This window comes from Orussus abietinus, unplaced genomic scaffold, assembly GCF_000612105.2.
Source record: "Orussus abietinus isolate OABI.00-Male unplaced genomic scaffold, Oabi_2.0 scaffold305, whole genome shotgun sequence".
Lineage (NCBI taxonomy): Eukaryota > Metazoa > Arthropoda > Insecta > Hymenoptera > Orussidae > Orussus > Orussus abietinus.
The window spans coordinates 46,260-67,679 of record NW_019394454.1 but is presented as its reverse complement, the minus strand read 5'-3'; the positions used below and the strand labels follow the sequence as shown (position 1 = coordinate 67,679).

The following is a 21,420-nucleotide window of genomic DNA, read 5'->3' as shown; positions in this document are numbered from 1 at the left end:
GGGTTTGGGGCACTTGACCCGAATATTTTTCAAGCGAGTGCTTCCTTCGACAGTTCTGATTACCTTGATCTACGATAGGTTTTTTAGGAAACGCGTTTAGATAATCCAAAAGTTATTCTAATTACGAGACACCATTACCGGCCGAACAGGCGTTATCGCCTTAGTTGACATTTCTCTTAAAAATGGGGAAATCAATGAAATATCGCCTATTTTCCTGGATCACTCGTTCCAGGGGCAGTTTCTTCGGTACCTCTCGATTTACGTGAAATCGCTATCCAGACTGGTTTCGATTCATTTTGTTGGAGCGTTTTGCATTTTAGAGCGCCTCCACCCGGGACAGGACGGGCACCGAACGACATTATTATCGGGAAACTTACTCCAGGGCGTGCTGCATTGACGAACCGGTTTCATCGAGAGAGAGAGTACACGCCGGTTTTGTCCTCTCGGTGAATCCAAATTGCTCTCTCCGGCTATCGCGAATTCACGAGTACGCGAGACCGAGTCCAAAATCCCAGTTCTGCCCTAAAAGCCGAGAAAACCGAGATAGACCCGATCGAGCGAATGCAGCGAGCTCGAGAGGGCGCCTGCATAGGTGCATCCCGCCGTGCAGGCGTGGCTCGGGCTTGCATGCACTTTTGGGCACCACCGGACACGGAATAATTCAGGTCTCGGTAGGGTACGTGGTGCGGACCCGCGATAAGCGCACTTGCGGTTCCTGCATCGCCGATAAGCAAACCACGTGGTGCTCTAAATTGAAACGATTTGCTTAAATTTTGTCACCGAAACGGGAAGGTCTTAACGTGGATTGCTTGAATATTCTACCGCAGGTTGTACCTCGTCATACGTAGGGCTGTAAGTTGATTCGATGATGAACCTTGTTAAGAGATAAGTGAATTATCTGATAGCCTCCTCGAGGTATTAGGCCCCCACAAATAACGCCCTTTACCACCCTTCCCGGATTTCTGCAAATGATTAACGCGTTATGAGGCTCGTCCGATTTGACGTTTACCTCCTAATATTTTTCCATCGCTCTTTCTTCCCGTCACCTCGTTATTAAACACTTAACCGCAGGATGCACCCACGCCTGCATCCTTGGAGGCGTGCAGGTAATATTTATGGAGCGGTATTTTTAGGCGCCCGCGGTTTCCTTGCCGCATCGGCACTTGATTTTTCATCCCGCCTTTTTTTCTACATTCAGTTTCTGAGTTATGGTACGGTGGATCCTTAAATTGCAAGGCTGTTGTGGGACTTTTTGGCCATTTTCCTCGCGTCCCGTCGTCCTGTTAAATATTTAGCCGTCGGATGCACCCACACCCTGGGCCATGAGAGGACACGAGACACTCAGGGCCCCGGCCCTGAAAGTCATATTGTCAAGTGGTAAATATTCATGCGACTAAGCGACGGAACACGTCAAGGACCTCCTCGCACCTAATCCTTCGGGATCTCTGGCACGGTCGTGTAAAGATCCCTCTTCCTTCCCAGTGCCCTCAGGGAAGCCTCTCTGCCGTATGGGGACTAAATTGCGGCGGAGTCCTGGCTCGTAATTCAAGGAGCAGTGGCCCACTAATTAGACGTTTTCCTATTAATAAATCACCCCTGTAGCTCACAATGGGTTTCGGACCTTGGGCCTTCTACAAAATTTCATCGGGAATTCGATGAAAGTTGCATCCGGGTCTCGAAACAATCCCTCCGTTATCCCTCTAATAGATAGGTAATCTGAGAAATCATGGAAATGACCATGAGAAATACTTATTCCGCCTGGGAGACTCATGGCTACATTCATAATCACTTCGTAAAAATATACTTTAACTGAAGCAACCTTAACATTTAATGGCAACTTTGAGGTTCACCGATTTTATAATCAAAGGGCAGAATTGCTTTCGTTCCTGGCAGTTTATGTTGAATTTGGTTGAAGTTGATGAAACTATCGGACAAAGAACGATAACACAATTACATCGATCGACTCTGTCCTAATAAAATACAATTAAACATTTCTGGGTCTTGTAAACTCTGGCTGCAAGTATATTTTGCGAATAATTCCGCACTTGAAGATGTTACTCCCTCATTTGTAACTTACTTTTTTCTACAAGGGGTTATGTTAATTTTTTTTTCTTTTTTTTTCGGTTATTTGAGTTACCTACTTTTTAATCGTGGTAATTCTGCTGGCAGTTGAGATGCATGTGACGAGACTTATTTCGAAATAACTGTGTCTCATTGAAAATTCAATGTCGTCGCAATCAGTGTCGATTACAGGTCGGGTTATTTGTACGCAATGGCAAACTTGAACGAACGGATATGAGCTTGAGAGACTGGACGATGTTTCCTCGGAGTGAAAATTCGGGAAAATGGTAGGAATGGCGCGTGGTCGTATTCGTATGCCGTTTTCGCAGGCGACGCACTCTTGTCGAGGCGGTGCTGGCATTTCTTTATCGATTGCCGAAGGGCACGCGAGGGGGCCATGTTACGTGACACGTGTTACAAGTAGAATTGTTGTACCTAAGCACGGCACGTAAGCGAGGTGCGGTGTAGAAACGGTTGTCTCGTGTTACGCGGAGGGTCGTATTATCGGATCATAACATTTGAGCCCGAGCATTGACAGCGAACATTACTTATTTTTTTTTTTTAATTATAAACAAGATATTGTTCTGTTACTTCGCAAAGTAAACTTTCGCCCAGTCGATCCACTAGGGACGACTAGAAAAAGTATTCATGGTTTTCGTGTCCGGTGGTTCTTCCTGTCCATTGACAAGACTAAAGGCGATAAGGAGTCACTTCGTACGACTTGATGGGGGATGGCGCTACAAAATAAGGGAATTGTTGCAACAAGAGTGCTATAAAATATCGCATTGGCAAATTGTTACCGTTTGGGAACTCTTCTCGTATATTGTCGAGAGCTATCATCTACTGTTCTTGTCCATTCGCAAAAACCAAACGCGCACACTCTCTCTAGAAGCTGTATCAATTTTATTGCAGCAGTAGTTATTAAATATTTTTTGTCATCATTCCTAAGGAGAAATAGTCAACAATTAGCGGTCAAATGTTTGAGTTTGAGTCAAATGTTGCGTCCTCCGGGCATACGTGAAATATTTAAAACTGCCGATCGGCGCTTTTGGAAAAGGGTTAGTAGGTAAAATGAAACGAGAAAGCTTCAATCAACTCCGGTTACTCGGTTTTTATAACTTCATCGAATATTATTGTTCATTCTCGGAACGGCTACGATGGGCGTACAAGCCAATTATTACCGTCTGGCAGCTCTTTCTGCCGATTGGGAAGATGAAGGTCGGTAGGGGAGCGCTCGTGCGATCGAACAGGTGGAATGGAATCGGGGAGTCTCAATCGGTTTTCATAGGTAATTAAGAGGGAGAGGCCGTGGGCATCGCTAATCGGGACACGCGTGTCTCGTGGGGTCGCTTCACCTCCACATGGGAGTGCCGCTTCGGAGGCACAGGTGCGCGACGGGGGACCCTCTCTTTCCTCTCTCCCCTTCCTACTGATTTATCCTGCGAGTCCCCTTCCCTCCTGACGACTCTTTCATTCTTCGACGCGGCTTACTCGACGCCGTTACGTGCCCATCGGTGGCCCCGATACTTTACAGATTTCGAGGTCGGCCTCGGAATACTATTCTCGCCCATGAAAACCCTATATATACATCTATACACTTCTTTCCAGTAGCTAAATAAAAATGTAACCAAATATTTTTTTTTTTTTCCATTAAGCTTTAGAGTATCGAGCCTCGCCTACCTTTGAAATTTTATCCTCTCGTTTAAATTTCAAGTGCGAAAGTACTTCGCGGATAATTTAACGCGGATTTTCCGGTATTGGGAAAAAAGTGCAAGGCATAATATAGCGACTATATACATCTGTACACTTCTATTCCAGTAGCTAAATAGAAATAGAAATGTTACCAAGTATTCCTTCATTTTTTTTTTTTTTTTTTCATTAAGCTTTAGAGTACCAGGCCTCGCCTACTTTTGAAATCTTGTCCTATCGTTTAGATTTGAAGTGTGAAACTACTTCGCGGATAATTTAACGCGGATTTTCCGGTATTGGGAAAAAAGTGCACGGCATAATATAGCGACTATGTAGCTAACGTCAAGAGAAAGAATGAGGAAGCCGGAATTTTTCCTCCGTTCTCCATCTTTCCTTTCTGTTGCCTTCGTAAAAATATTAAGGGAATATTGAGTTTCAGGTCTCCACGTCTATCTAACGTCCGTGATACTTAAACGTATGAAACGAAAGGTCGGTAAGAATTAGGACGGTATATGTTCATGAAATATAAAGTGGGCACGATTATATGCCGATGTATTGTGGCATCTACTCGTACAATTCATAGCGATCGCCAGTTGCGACGAATCGATCACGGAAATCAATGTTCTTCCCACGAGCGATGAATATTAATGTCGTACCCGAGCGTCAAAGGTCTTTGAAAATTATACCACCCTGAAGGCGTTATCCTTGGGACCCATTGAATTATAGCGATAAGGATTCATCCCACCGTAGGATTTACCTGTAATCCTTAGGTTTTATCCCAGGGACCCTCCCCGTCTCTCCTCTGATATAGTTTATAGTTGAGCGATCACGATTGGCCCTTCGAAACACTTGCAGGGTAGGGCGACATCCCTTCTTCTTTTTTTTTTTCCCTGATGGTTAAACAAAAAGTGACTTCCAGGATCCGTAACTAGGGTCCCAGTCTCGTGATGAAGGTTCGATCTTGACCAAAGAAGGGGAAGTAGAAGGAAATTGCTCCGAAATTATCGTACGCCATTATTACCGGCGGTAGGGTTGTCGTTTAATTCATTGATCGGGTTTAATGGTTTCCTGCGATTTTCTCAGTCGCCATTCATTTAGATTTCATTCACAGCTCCCGATCGGTGACACGAGTGCCGTTCCCTCTGCATGTAAATTAAATGAACGAGAATGCCGCTCGAGGTCAAGCTTACTACGAGTCGCTATAAAAAGCAAACGAGGAGAAGGATTGGACTTTTCACGGGATTTCCAATCGATTCGTAATGCTCGAGTTAACACGCTCGTTAGGATGTAGGGACCGGGAAAGACTTTTAACGTTCTCCTAGATAGACCCTGGAAAATGATGGTCCTCGAAATTATGAGACGGCGTATCAGTGGGTATCTCCTCTACGACGGAGGGTTTCCTTAAAAACTGTGTATACATCGCTTTGTATTCCAACATTTAACGGAAAAGGTCTTTAGGCCATTAGAAAGAAAAGTAATCGTTGGGAGAAGGAATAGGAAATAAAAAGTAGTAGTATACAAGGAAGCTGACTTAAAAACGGACACTTGAATATCCGTCTTGAATTTGAAGATAAGAATACCTCGGATAAAATTTCAAGATTATTGTAAGTCAATTTTATTGCAAGAAACGCTTTTGTTCCGAACCAATTTTTTTTTTTCATATTTATCAAATCCGTCGATGTTTCTTTAAATGAAACTGTTTGACCGATACAATTTTTACAGTATTTTATTAATACAAGTAGATTCCACGATGTTTGAATTCATCTTGAATAGGGTGAATTCAACATTTTGTATGAGAATTTTCAAAGTCAATACTGCTTATATTTATATGTTATGATTCTTTGTTAAGTGCATCTACGGGTGTTTTACATGACTTAAATGTGCAGAGGGGCGTTAATGCGTAAAGACTTAAACATAAAGGATGCTTTATCTTCCCCAAAGAACAAGAACAAGTGCTGGTGGGCTTGCTATCTTGCGGGCTCCACGAAGAGTGCATATTTGTGAGGTGCCAAGATAAAGCAACTTTAACAGCCGAGCTCTAAGATGGGAGCCAAGGCGAAGTTCTCGGTAAAGATTAAACGCGTTTTCCTGTGATAAGGCCGAAGTGGAGGTACTCGCTCATTTTAAAATCCGTTTCTAGCCGAGGAGTTTTAATTCCGCGAAACCTGCGTAACGCGTTCTCCAGATTACAATTAATTGGCAAATTACAAGATGAGATTAATGAAATGGTTTTTCGTTAAATCACCCTGTCAGCTTGTAGGGATCGGTTTATCAATTTTCTTGGACAACTGGGACAAACACGCCCCAATGTTAGAACATTCAGTTGGAGACTCGACCTTCGGTTTAGCTATAAAATAAAAAGAGTAAGTGAACGGTAAGAAGAACAGGGTACAAATTACCGCGGGACACGCCATGGAATCGCTTCGGACTGCTTTTCGTGACTGCGGTAATTTGTATAGTAAACTTTTCTTTTTACGCGGTTTTGCCTGGCTAAAGTACTAAATATTGGATCGCACCGTAAATAGGTCATATTTTCGTCCGATGATCTCATTTTTTACAGTACTTTTATTTTTCACTTTAGAGAAAAAGTGGTTCTTACCTGCCTGATTGAACTTAACCGTCCGTACTTACGTAAATCACACATCCTGCCCCGTAATATCTCTTCCTCGGTACACGTATCGAAACCTAGAGAACAATGGCGACCAACGGAGAGTCGACGTCGGTCGTAGAAAGCCCTCGCGTGGAGGGATGACTCAGAAAGATAATGCAAAGAGGAAACGAGCTGTACGGACAGAATAGCCGACCCCTCGGCGGTGTTCCCGTAAACACCTGCTTCCCAAAACGACCAGTCTGCCCATCCACCCTGCATTTCCGGTAACCTGTTACCCGCCTTCCTTTCTTTTTCGATACTCAACGGAGCGCGGAAGTGCCGAAAGTAAGGTCAAATCAAATCGCTAGGTGGAACGAATTCCTCGATTACGAGTTTTCCTATCCCAAAAGCCTCCCCGAACCCTTAGACATAAAGATTACATTTATATCAGGTAATTATAAAAGTGCAGCGATTTTTGTACTTCATTGAAATTCACATCGATAATGATCCTTTGTATACACAAGGGCAGTCATCACGTAAACGGCCATTATGGATTGGACGCGATTAGTTGATGCGAAGATACGCTCATTCGGCGTATCAAATTAGTAATCATACACGTGGAAATGAGGATGCAATGCTCCCTCATGAATTCGACAGTCGGTCACATTACGTGGTTGTATCAATGTGGATATTGCTATTGATCAGGATTTATGGTTTACCTAAAAATTGACGCGTCTTCGGGGGAACTAAGATCCACCGATTTTGGATCTTTCGTAAGAGCCATTCCGTTTATGGATATTGTATGAACAAAACTGGCAGACAAACTGACGGTATGCAGAGTGCTCGGTAATTCCCTTGGTAAGACGTCCTTTGGGAATTTTCTAGGACCGGAAATGACGCCAGTGGGTTTATTCAGATTTTCGCTCAGACCGGTCCCAGGTAATCCAAGATCCGGCATGGTCTTTGAATAGTTTAAGGAGACCGTGGAACTGCATGGCGCTTCACGTGAGAATTCCGCAGTCGCACGTGAAGCCAAGAACCGACTCGGATCTCGTACGTGCGCACAGCGGAGAATCGTGACTCGACGAGCAAAACTCGATCGATTCGTATCTCCGCAAGATCCGCTCCTGATGCGCTTCGTCGAGGACTCGACCTATACTTGGCTGAAGTTTCTTGCTCTCGAATGCCTGCAAATGGCCGCGAAATGTCTGCGAGCCGTCTGCAAGAGATCTGTAAAAGGTCTGCAAGGGGTCCGAAGGAATATTTGCATTTTTCTGATTTTCTTACTGGGAAACATTATTGTCCTCCCTAAAAGAAAAGACATTTATCTCAGATGTTAGTCATTCATCCCTCTTTACGGTAGCGGTGGTGTCTGTTCATTCATTTTTTAATATGTATGTAATGAAACATGACGGGATTTGAAGCGCATGCTCCTTATTGGAAATTGGGTTATTTTAATTGATCGTCATCGTAAATGTGTACAGAAAATATAAACGTTTCTCTTCAAAGAATAGATGTACATTCTTTGTTTTTTTTTTTCAATTGTTATTAATCGCAACTGCCTACCTCAGAATATGATCGAGTGTCAGATTGTATATGCAAAGTGCGAATGTGATTTATCAAAATAACGAAATTTCCGATTGAGAGTTTATGGACGGATGTTAGATAACGAATAAGATGCCTTCTTTAATTCTGGATCGTAGATCTCGGAAATGCCATAATTCTTTGTGTAGAATTCCTTGGACCCTGTACAGATCCGGCAATTTCAAAATGTCACCAAAACGGCGCAAAAATCGAAAGGCGAGGGTTTACGGAAGCGATGATGTTGAATTTACAGTAGGTTTAATCTGCTTCGTAATTTCAGCATTATTAAGTCCGACGGCCTACAAATTCCCTCTCCCCCAGACATTAACCCCACTCTGTCGCGTTAACGACTCTACCCTTTTGGTCAATATTTTTATTACATTTTCATAACATCTTTATTACATTTTCATAACATCCTTATTACATTTCCATTACATCTTTGTTACATTTCCATTACATCTTTCTTAAATCGTCATTTGCCGTCAATTGCGAATGAGTCGAGGCGTAGGAACGTAGACCACTTTTTCGTGCGAGTCAGGCGGATTCTCGCGGATTCGTGGGAAACGACAATGTCGGTAACTTCACACGAGTCACATGGAGTCTTCGGGGTGGAACTGTGTTACCCGGTCCCGGGGTCGGCTGCGGGTCATCCCCGCTGAGAACCCCTGAGGGCCGGAGGTGACATCGGGCTGAACGTATCGGCGCTTCCTGCGCCCACGCGAACTTCGCGGAGTTCAAGGCTTCCCCTCCTTCCTCTGGCGCTCTCCTTCGGTTCTCAGTGGAGCACCGATATATATATAGAGGTATAATATAGATACCAGTTTGCTACATGGCTGGCCGCACTGTCACCAAAGCGAACCGAAAGGGTCCTACACCGTTAAAAAATCCTCAAAAAATTCCTAATCTTTCGGTACGCGGTAAAATCGTAAAATTGATGACTTACGGAACATTCATTCGCACATCTCGCGACGGCATCGTCAACCTAGGAAGTGCGATCAATGGAGCGTGAAACGAATTTAAAAAGAAAAACGAGAGTCAAAACCCCGGTCCACGATGCAAATGAGAGAAGGTGTGTCACCGCGTAGCCCTTTCGACAGATTACTCATGGTGCACTTCCAAAACGTACCCACGTTTCCTAACCAACCATTGAAAATATAGCGCCGAATACAGGGAGTAAATTGACCAGAAATGGAATAAAAAGGGTTTGAATGGGAACAGTTCTCGTCTCTTCATTCCAGTTTTTTTTTTATATGATTTTATTTAACATCCAGGCGTGTTTCAATTAAAAAAAAAAACAGGTAATTCGTCGGGATAGTTGAAAAGCAGTCGTGAACATTTCGCAATATGGCGGGGTTTTGAATGGCCAGGAATGGGTAAAAAACAAGATCTATGTTAGGTTGATGCACCGATGTAACGATGGTGATGCTTAATGCGAACGCCGCGATTATTCGCTTTGTGGGGTTTACGGCTTATCCTATCCGTGATATACATATCAGGGCAATGGAACCGCGGAAGCGCACCCTTCGCGTTATCGATACTCCCACTCGATAGCGTCGATCCAAATTAAGAGGTCGTTCCACCCACTCGCGCCTTCGAGTTTCCCCAGTCGCCTTCGGGGTCTCTCTCTTAGGTTCTTTCTTTCTCTCCATCTCTCTTTTCCGCCCGGGCTCGACCCTCTACCTACAGACCTAACTATCCGTAATTAGCGTAACGAGAGAATGACTTTTTAATGTTGTAATTGCCCGACCGGGTAGACCGGGATGTTCCACGTGCTCCCCCTCGTGTGAAGTTGCAACTTTGTGCGCACAAAGGTGCGTTTCGAAACGAACAAAGGGTCTCTCTAGAGAGACAGAAAGAGAGAGAGGGAGAAAGAGGGAGAGAGAGGCGCGAGGACTCAGACATCGTCTATCTCCCTCGAGATGTTTCCCAATCGACCTGATGATTCTACGAAACTCTTTTTGTCGGCTGATAACGAAAAATCGCCGATACCTCAGCGACACCTGCTATCGCCGTAATAAATCAATTGTTATGAAAGCGAATTAAATCCAATACTAATATATGTCATTGAAACATTTATGGAAACAATTAACCGAATGAGTAACGCGCAAACGTCGATGAAGGCGTTTACGCAAATTGTTTCAATACTAAGAAGAGTGAATAGAAAGGGCAAGTTACTGTAATAACGTAAATAGGTGTTACTTTTTTCACTATTTTTCCGTTTCGTGCCCTGAGAAAAAAGATTCCTTGAGCTGAAAAAATATTTCCTTCAATTATCAAAATACTATATGAGGACTCTAATGAGATTAAATAAATAATCACTGTTCTAAAAAAATACCTTGCATCTAATTTATTCGAATTTATTTGAGTCAAATATGATTATTCTTTGAATTAACGAAATATTCCTTCGGTACTGTTCGAAGAAATATTTCTTTGGTTCGGTGAAATTCTTTTCTCAGACTGTGAACTTACCCTGCTGTTACACAAGTTTCACTTTGGAACTGTAAAAAGTCATTTCAATAATTTCTTTTTTATGAATTGTTTTCGAGAGAGGTTTCCCCGGGAGGATATCGTCCTTTTCTCGTCGTCGAGCACTTTTCGCCCGGGAAGGTCTGGGATAATACGTGACATAAGAAGTTTCACTTTTGAACTATAAGAAGTCATTTCAATAATTTCTTTTTTATGAATTGTTTGCGAGAGAGGTTTTTCCGGGTGGATTTCGTTCTTTCTCGTCGTCGAGCATTTTTCGCCCGGAAAGGTCTGGGATAATACGTGACATAAGAAGTTCACTTTTGAACTATAAAAAGTCATTTCAATAATTTCTTTTTTATGAATTGTTTTCGAGAGAGGTTTCCCCGGGAGGATATCGTCCTTTTCTCGTCGTCGAGCACTTTTCGCCCGGAAAGGTCCGGGATAATACTCCATTACGGCTCGAGTAGGGCGAGTAAAAGCGACAGTTCGGTTGACGTTTTACTCGGGCTACTCGGCCGGGTGAGTCACTCGGTGAGTTCAAGGATCCGGGAGTCCTCGTCCTGCCACCCACTCGCTCCTTCCCACGTAACCGCGTCCCTGGTCCCCGGTCGCATCGGAGACCTCCTCCTTTCCATTATCCCGCGATAACTGGCGATCGATCGCGATAGCGCAAATTATCCGTCGCTCTAGATCTCCCGTCATCCGGACCGGAGTTTCCCACGAGTTATGATATGCAAATCGAGTCGAGTGATCGCCGCCTCACTCGTAGGTCAGCTTCTAGACTCGAAAAAAGGACTGGACTCGAATCGGACCCGGTGCAATTCAGCGGCCCGTCAAATCCAGATTACGCGGACTGAGTTATCGATCATCCCCCGATAATCGATCGCAGATTCCCGATAAATGGGGCTCCCGCGTCCCAGAAGCCGTCACCGCTCCGTTGCTCGTTTTGTGCCAGAAGTTATGGCTTGGATGAGGAATAGAAGAAGACGACGCAGGGCAGGGAATAATTGGGCCCCTCCTATTTTGTAGTTTTTGTCCTCTCTCTCTATTTTGGGAATATCTTTACGACCTCGGCAGGGGAAAGAAGGCACCTGCAACAGGTCGCCCAGCTGCCGGCACGCGACTGTTCAGCACCTGACCCGGATCGTCCTTAGGGATTTCGTCCTGCGATTGCCCGGCGATGAGAGGACACGTGCTACCCACCCTGGACGACAGCTGCTCCTTTCGGTCTCCTTATGTCGCCGGTGCATCACTTCGATTAGCCTTTACAGAGAGTTTTGGAGAAATCGAGAGTCAGGGCGAAATTTCATCGGGCTGCGTTGCATTCCATCGGCAAACCTGTCGAATTTGGGCTATCGCGTTATGGCAGATTATGGTTTTTTTCCTTCTGGAGAATTATGGCGCGAGGTTGCGATCTCGGCCAACTGCCATTTCCTAATCTATGGACGGTTGGAGTCCCGCAAATGTATAAAAAATCAGATCGGCAAACCCGTATAGAGCGATTCCGAGGTAGGATGAAGCAGGTGTGTCTAAAGGTGCGCGTCCCGTCTGACTCATCCTGGCCAGGTGAGTCTTCCGGCAGAGGTGGAGGAACCCCGAAAGCGGCACCAGGTCACCGTTCCGGAAAGACTGGACGGACTTTCCTCAAATCGTTGTATCGCAATCGCAGAAGGGAAATCCTGGGCTGCGGTAGGTACTTTCAGTCTAGAGAAGCCCCGGAGGAACATAGAACAAGCTCGGTATCAATGATAGCAACGAGTAGGACGTTATCAGGAATCTCATCGACTTTATAAAGTCTAGAACCGCGATGAAGACGCTGTTTCGCGGCTAGGATGTAACTTCGTTTCTATCGAAACCTCGCTTTTACAATTTGGTCGAGTTGGCTGGATCGAAATTCTTGCCTCCATAACGAGGAATCGCCGGTACCTTCATCCTGGAACGTTGGAGGTCCAGGTAATGCGCGAGGACGAAGAGGAAAAAAAAGACGTGTAAGACGTGGAGAAAAAGAAGAGGGTTAAAATTTTACTCACATTAAAAAATGAGATCGATATACTCGCATCGATTCCCAGCTAGGATGCAGCAGGTGTGTCTATAGGTGTGCATCCTGTCTACCTAGTTCTGGCCAGGTGAGTCTTTTCGGGAAGTTGGAAGAACCTCGAAAGCGGTACCAAGTCACTGTTCCTAAAAAGCTGAAGGAACTTATCTCGAATCGCCGTATCGCAATCGGAGAAGGGAAATCCTGGACTTGAGAAAGGTAGTCATCTTGGAGGGGTCTTGGAGGAACTTCCAAGGAAATCGCTGCCTATGAGTGTGATTTGTTATCAAGAATATCGGGAACTGGAGGACTATTGTAAACTCGAGGACCGTAATAGAGAATCGGACCCTGTTTCGAGATTAGGTGCAGCTTCGTCTGTATCGAAACCTCGATTTTAGAATTTGGCCGGACCGGCCAAATCGAAGTCTTTGGCCTTCGTCGCGGGATGTTAAACGCTCAATGAACGTCCTTAGACAAAGAGGAAGAAGAAAAAGACGTAGAAGTTGTGGAAAAATGGATATACGCCATCAGGCGGGTGTGCAAGATGGCAGGTTCCGGTTATCTGCCTTTTCCTGATTCAGAAATTGGGTTAGAGTCCCACAAAAGTATACGATAAGAAATTAATATGCATCCCGAGACAAAATGCAGCGGCTATGTCCAAAGCTGTGCATCCTGTCCGAGTGGAGGAACCCCAAAAGCGATACCACGTCCCTGTTCTTGGAAAACTGGAGGAACTTTCCTCAAACCGCTGTAGGGCAAATGGAAACGAGAAATCCTGAACTTCAGACGGGACTTTCATCTCGGAGGAGTCCCGGAGGAACTTGGAGGGATCTAGCTGCCAATGATAGCGACGAGTGGTTTGTTATCGGGAATCCCAGGGACTACTAGAAACTCGAGAACCGCAACGGAGATCCAGATGCCGTTCGAGCCTAGGATATAGTTTCGTCTCTATCGGAGCCTGTCTTTTAGGATTTGGCCAAATCGTCTGGATCGAAGTTCATGACCTTCATAGCGAAGAATAGCCGATACCTTCATTCCGGAACGTGGGAGGCCCAGTTAACGCTTGAAGAAGAAGTGAAAGATGTGAAAAAAGGGTGAAGGGGGTTACCATGGCGAAGCCAAGTCAACTGGTACACCAGGCCAGGCAGGGTTCGTACCTCGAAGAGCTCCGCGAAGAGCTCGAAACGCGCGTGTGGGAAAGCGCCACGATGCGAGACTGAGAAACGCTCGCTTCTCGCTCGATCATGTGAACGTGTGCGCTCCCTTACGTGCACCTGTACATCAATCAGGGACCCAAGCATGAGGAGATCCAGGGACTCTTCATTTGCTTAGAATCGAACGCGCCTGGCCAGGGAACCGAGGGGTTCCCGTTGGAGCTTGTGGTGGTTACCTGGCGGGAAAGGAACCGGCAAATCAGCTAGGAGCTGGCAACCGGCTGCTCGATTCTCAGAGAAAGATCGGTTCCTCTTCCAATTGATCGTATCTATCAGGAAAATTGATTTACAAGATGGAGACGCGGTGCGTTAGGCGCTAAAGAACGAGCGACGCTGATGGGGAACGTTTGACAACCTAGGGAACGGGTCTGCCTTCTGTCAGCCATTTTGGTTGCTCGATGGCGAAAGAAGTCCGTCATGCTCGAGTTGTAGTCAAGGTTGCTTCGTTGATATGCATTCTGGAAGTATCGAGGTATCAAGCGGAAATGTTCCCATTGGATCGTGGAGGGATCGACTGTTCACTCACCTCGAAAGGAATCGGTGGATAGATACGAGAAACCAGCTTTCAGATTCTGAGATGGCATTGCGATTGTCTCGGTATTCGGTGTCCTTGACATGGAACACTCTTCGCGGGCTACTTCCTCTTTTGAAGTGTTGGGAAAAGGGAGCATCCTGCTCTTGGACAGGGGATTCCACTGCTGGTCGAGCTTTGGAAACGGACACCCTCCGGCCTCGTTCGCGGTCTGCAGATATCATAGAATTTAGAATGGCTTCTGTCGATTGCAGGATTTCCAGGGATGAAGTATGCAAAGTACGTGGAACTTGGTGCATAAGAATCGGGCAAGGTACGTCTTTCCAGGTCAACCCTTTCGAATCGCTCGACTGGTCGAACTCACCCAAGGGAGATGAAACTCTATCTGGGTCGACATCTTCGCGATCCAGCTACTAATTCCAGGGAAAATACGTTAGTTAAGAGTCAGCCTTCGAATCTTGGAAAACCATCGATTCGGGGTTCTTCAAATTAAATGTTTCCATGGAAGACTGACTCACGGACTGGATTTACCTTCGAGTCTTGGAATGAGAAATACATCGAACCGACATTCAATAGCCTTAGGAAGCGGACGATCAATAGCCTTAGGTGCTCTTGAAATGTAATATTTCCATGGTCGACTGACTTACAAATTGGACCTGTCTATCTCTTCTGGTCTGGCTGGTTTCCTCCGAATATCTTCGAGTAGACATTGGATAGCCGTAGAAAGCAGACGCTCCTCGTCATCCTCTTCAGCCAGGAAGTATCGTAGAATCAAGAGCGGTCGCAGTCGGTTGCGGACCCAGGGATGTTCTCAAGGATGAGGCATATAGGACGTCGTGGAACTCGCTACGCAAGAGTCTCCCAGAGACCGCTTTTGTAGGTCAACCCTAACGGATAGCCTGGTCGGTTAATCCCTTCTGCTGGAGATGGAACCCTATCTGGGTCGTCATCTTCTGGGTCCAGCGGGTCCTTGGCTGGATCCCGGCTCGGATCAGTCCGTGAAATCTGACCCTTGACGCTCCAACGACTTCCACGGGCTCCCTGGTCTCCGGAGGGGACTTCATCCCACTGGACCATAACCGTCCCACTGATCTCAAGTTATGGTTGCGCCCTCGCGACGTCTCGTACTTTGCTCTCCTCCTTTCCCATTGACTGCGAGGAAACCGTACGCGTGATCGCTGTGCGTGAAGTGCATCTCGGTATGAATAACGATCATCGATCTTTTGTGGGAATAATCACCTCAAAAGTTGAGTTTCTCTCAGGAAAGATTCCGCTTCGTTGTCATGGGCTCGTTGCAATTTCTACCACAAGAAAATTTAACTCAAACTCAAGAATCATCCAAAGTCAACCGAAGGAATAGTCATCGGGTTAAGGTGATGTGAAAGTGGTGTCGAAGAGGTCTCGTTGATGAAACTTTTCTCCAAACTGGGTGTACCGAATTGCTTCAAACTTCACGATATGATTATGGCGGCTATAAGGAAGGTCCTGACCCTCGTAAAATTTGAATTACTTTAAAATTTGTTTATAGGTATTTTAAAAATTTTTTATTCAAAATGAAATTTCAGGGGGTTAGGATCTTCCTTATCGCCTCCGCATTCGCGTTGTAAAGTTTAAAATGATTCGGTTCACTCAGTTCGGAGAATAGTTTCACGAACAATCAGCCCCTCGGATGCCACTTTCATATCCCCTTAATAGTGGTTTCGATGGTGGCTGTATGAACCTGGAATCCAATTTGAGGCACGAATGAAATTAACAAGCTGATTGGAATGTTTCAGTGATGAAAACGTATGTGTCATGTTGAGTTTTGTTTATGGTATTTTTTTTACAAAAATCAGAGCTGTGTCAAAAAGTTCAACAAATCCTCAATGAAACCTCATAGAAATTCAGATTTTTGGACTCTAATGGGTTCTGTGACGTTAGAAAAATTCAGAGCCTCCCAGCACCCCAAAAAAGTTAAAATGGTCATTTTAGAATTTGTTTATTTTTTTAACAGCTCTGGTTTTTGTAAAAAAAAAATGGCACAAACACAACTCAACATGGTACAAACGTCTCATCGCAGAAACATTCCATTTGTTTGTGCCTCACACTGGATTCCAGGTTCACACAGCCTTCGACGGTGTTACGGTTTGGAATAATTTTTTGAGAAATGGAGCGAAATTACTTTGCTTGAATCTCAGCTCCCTTTGTATGGGGTGTGACGGTTTCTGCAGGTTTAGCAGAAGAATGTATCTACACGGGTGGGTAGTCGACGAGTCCGATAGCCGCCGGTTTATGGGGGGCTTCTTTTGCCCTGGACAGGTAATTCCGAAATCCTAAACCTCGCCTTATGCCCCACGTCCCTTCTGTAATCATGAAAGTTGCCGTTTACGATGTCCCAACGGCGGAGCCCCTGGGGAAATTTAAAACACCTGTTTTGGCAGCAAATACCTGCGAGGGACGTTTCTTTGACGATTAACCGTCCAAGCCTAAAGTGTGACTTTGAAGAAACGTCTCCACATTTCCACATTTATGCGCGGTCGAAGCTGGAAATTTCCCCTCGAGAACCGTGACGGGTTTTCGGGCACACTACTGTCGTCGACATTTCCGAAAATCGTGCTCTCGAATAAATCATTTGCCCGTTTGAATGCTTCCCTCGAAGGATGCACCGTCTGCAGTTTACGAGGTGTTTTCGCCTCCCGGTCGTATTTTTGGACTGCAAATAGCGATCGAAGTGCGCTATCTCTTTCTAGACTAGCGTTAGAATTTTCTGTTACCGAATCACTTTCCTATTGCCGAAGTTACGTTCTCTTGTTTCACCAGTACCAACGTTACCGCGACGTACTATCTAGTAAATGTTGTTGCTAGGAAGCATTTGAATAACACCTGGTCAAAGCCTTGATTTAAAAATTCTTGTAAACGAATCAACGTCCTTTGTTATTAACACTATCAGCGACGTCCCACCTAATGAATGTTCCTAGGAGGCATGTCAACGATACTTATACCTGTCCTTATCGTGGTCGAAGACTTGGGACCGGAGTAAGTGCAAAGTATCGTAATTAAATTACTTTGTTATTAACGACGTACCACCTGGTAGATGTTCCTAGGAGGCAGGTCGACAACACTTATTTATTCTTACCCGGGTCGAAGCTCTGAATCCGAAAGTCAGTTTCCTTCGATTCTTATGGAAGGCGACGGTCATGATCGGTACAGACTGTTTTACGTTTATGTAGTGCATGGGGTTATGTAATGTCGGTTTATGAATAAAACCAACTTTATCCCTTACACTTCGAGGAAACGCGGAGGGTTTGCGGCATCCTGGAAGCACTTTCGATGGAAGGAGCAATTAACGTTTCGGAGCACGCTCCCGAAGTCGCGCGCTCCGGGAAGTCGAGGCATCGGTGCAATGCGAAATGCAGTTGGGCGTGGTCAGGGAATCGGCTGAACAGCAACGGGATAATGTAGACCTGCAACGGGGATTCGACATAACAGAAAAGAAGAGTTCAAGGAGTTGGGTGAACTGGTACCGGAATTACCTGCCAGTTAACTAGTTTGCCTCGTAGGTGGCCGATAGCTCTCATTCTTGCGGCTCTTCTTGCCGCGTCCTCTAGAATTCCGGAGCCAGTCAAGAAAAGGAAAGCTGAAACAAGAAAATCCTCGATACCGCGATTGTTCGCAATTTTCGCGGAAATTTCCTACCGAGAAAAGATGTCTCTTATAATTACTCGTAGACATCATCGAATCGAGAACTGTCATACGTCATGTATAGTCGGTGATGACCGTCGCTCTTTAAAGCATCGATTACGTGTCATTTAATATCTACGGACTTGAGATCCATCTGGCGGCGTTATTTACCTTTGTAGAAGGAACGCGACAGAACCCTGCCTGGATTTCACCAGGAGTTTGGAGAAATCGAGAGGTTCGGTGCATTCGAAAATGCATAGTCCTCTGCGGAGCTAAGTCGAGATCGCTCTTTAAAGCATCGATGACGTGTCATTTAATATCTACGGACTTGAGATCCATCTGACGGCGTTATTTACCTTTGTAAGACGAACGCGACAGAACTCTACGTGTATTTCACCAGGAGTTTGGAGAAATCGAGAGGTTCGGTGCATTCGAAAATTTATAGTCCTCTGCGGAGCTAAGTCGAGATAAGGCCTGAACGAGAGGATGCACCTGCACAGGTGTAGGAAGAGTGGACGGAATTTCTTATCGGGCGTCACTTTGAATATAAAATCGAGGTGGATAAATCTATCGAGCTATCGGCCACGCGTTCATGGGTCCAATTGGCGAGAGGATGCAAAGGTGGATGCAGGTGCAGCAGAGCCAACGGTAGTCGGGCGAGGTAACGAAGCGGCAAGAGGAGCAGCCGATTACGAGCTGACGAAGAAAGGACGTAAGTTCCGCGAGCTTAGGAGTCGGGGAAAAAGGAAGCCCCAAAGAGGACCTCGGTGGAACGCGAACGACGGCTTAATGGATGCTCGGGATCGCGCCAATTTGTCGGCGAAACGTCCGGTAATGACAATGATTTGGAAAATCTTCCTGGTCGCTTCCGCGGTAGCTCGTGCGCCGTATCCGCGTAATTCCTTGCAGGACAATGCGGCCGCGATCACGGCGGAATCTCCGCGGTGATCCTCGTAAAGCGGAGTTAACGCGCGGAAACCTTTAAGGACCTCTCTTCTGCGGTGGACCGTTCCTCCATCTCTTGCCTGGGAGCATAAAGTGCCCAGGGCGCACCTGTAGGCTATTCTTAAAAAAACGTCTCATTTTTCTGATCAATTAGTCCTGCACACTTTTCAGAAGGGTTTATTTTCGATTCGGTGGCAACTAGTGTGCCGGATAGTATCAACGTAATCAAGATAGTTGTGGAATCGCCATAGTTTCCATTATAAAATTAGCTCGCGGAAACGTTTAACCCTCGTCGGTGGTGGATCGATCTTCTGCTCCCTTTCTCCTCTTGCATCAAATTCACGGAATGCCCCACTCTTCGTCGCTCTTTGGATGAAAATAAACGTTCATAAGTCAATCTCCCAAATTTTGGGGAAGTGATCATTCTCGCTCGCGTATGCGCCGCATTTGTGTGATTTCTTGCAGGACAATACGGCTGCGACCACGGCGAAATCTTCGTAGTAATTCTTGTAACCTAAAGTTAACGCGCGAAACCCTTTAATGATCCCTTTTCTACGGTGGACCGATCCTCCTCCATTTCTTGCCTGATGTATAAAATGCACAGGGTGCACCTGGATCCCATTATTCAAAACACGTTACATCTTTGTAACGTATTAGTAATAAAAGGAGTGATATTTTTCTGCATAATTCCTAAATAGAACAACATGTTACAGAGCCTTACAGTATCTTTGCAATTTTTCTTCAATAGTTAACACGGAGAAATCTTTAAGAATCCCTCGGAATGTGCAGAATGCACCTTTTCGTCGATCTTGGGAGAAAAAAAAAAAAAGTAAATTATCAAAAGTCGACCACCCAAACTTTGTAGAAACAATAGTTTCCGCTTACATGGTAGCGCGTGCGCCGCATCCGTAATCTCTTGCAGGACGATGCGGCTATGATCACGGCGGAATCTCCGCGGTGATCCTCGTAAAGTTAACGCGCGGAAACCTTTAAGGACCTCTCTTCCGTGGTCGACTCTTTCGCCTCTCCCCTGATGCGTAAAATGCGTAAAACGCGCCTTTGCATCGACCTTTTAGGGGTGGTAAACTTTTGCAACAGGTCGATCTTGCAAATTTCGTAGCACCCCCAGCTCTCGCGACGACGCCTCCGCGCGTTATTCCCGGACGACGTGGTCACGATTATCGCGGAATTTACGCGGATGGACGATCCTCGTAAAGCGGAGTTAACGCGTGGAAAGCTTTTAAGGGCTTCTCTTCGCGGGCCGGCGGTGACCTCCTCCCCGATGCACCTCGGATGCGTTGCCGGCACTGCACCAACAAACTCCCCCCGGCACGCAGCCTTTATAAATACCGACTTGTTTGTAAAACAAACTGTCGCGGCGTGTTTACGGCGAAGGCGAATTTGCTTTCGAGGAACGGTCAGGAAATATCGGGCCGAGGAACTTGGAAAACCCTCTTCGCCTCCAGGACCCATAAACGGGATCGCTATAAACCGCCGGAATTTCTCGCCGCATTTTTCTACAGTTTCCTGCGCCATCATTTTTCAACCTAAAAGCCCTAATTCGGCCTCTCTCAAATAATATCCCGTGTTTGAAAAGAGACATCTATCCCTTTCTGTAGTCTTACCGGCGCCCCCGTCGCGGCTTCGCTCGCGATATGTGGAAATTCAATTCGAAATTTATAAATGTTTGTTATTTAATGACTTTCTATATGAAAACCTCATTTAACCCCCTTCGGGGTTGGTTAGAGCAAAATCCTGAAATTGGTTTTTAGACCGTACTCGTTTGAAGTAAAAACCAAGTCGGTATCTCAACAGGCTTCAGAGATATTAGAAAATTAATAAAAACAGATTTTACCCCTTTTTACCATCTAAGGGGTTAAATTTAGAAAAATCCCGTATTAGAGAGCATCCGTGTTACGAGAGGAATGTACTCCCCAAATTTCACACTTCTAGACTCAATTATTTCGGCTGGACGATGACGAAGTCAGCTGATCGGTCGGGGACCTCTGTTAAATATATAGATAATCGTCCAAACTTAAATGGGGCTTAATTTGCAATAGTTATTAAGACTCTTTGAGAAGGCCGCCTATTGTTCTATCTCGGAGTATATGCGAGAAACAAATGAAAGTCCATTCGAGGTAAGTACTCCGTGTAATTAGCGCGAAGTGGCCCAGTGCAACGTTGAACCGAGAGCCTGTTGCAAATGGAGGAGGCCCCGAAGGACTCGCGAGGACTTGTTCACGAAAAAGGAGATCAAAGACTCGGAATTTCTCTCTCGGATGAGCGAAGGCGGGATTCGTGGGGGGTGGATCATCTACCCGATGTACTTCTGTTCTTTCGGTGCAAAAGGATTGTCGCACGTGGACGCGCAAATGGGAAGAGGTGCGAAAGGACTTCGTGGGAACGGAACCTGTCGGGATTAACGAGACGCTCCTTGTGCGTTCCCATTCTCTTCTGCGGTCCTCTAATTTTCTGTGAATCTGCCCAATGGAAGATATCCAGACCATCTGAGTACCGAGCTTTAATTAACCACCCGTGAAATGAGAAATTGTAATCGCCCACTTGGTTCTTTTATAGATTGAATTTTCGAATTCGATTGCAAGTACAGTACGCATTGAGTAATGCAACGAACGAATTATCA

General features: G+C 45.5%; 1 protein-coding gene across 2 annotated transcripts in view; it reads left to right on the top strand.

Annotated features, from left to right (window-relative positions):
• The window catches only part of LOC105703178, a 95,342-nt gene that overhangs the window by 31,401 nt on the left and 42,521 nt on the right, over window positions 1–21,420 (top strand). The gene's annotated exons all lie outside the window — the stretch shown is intronic.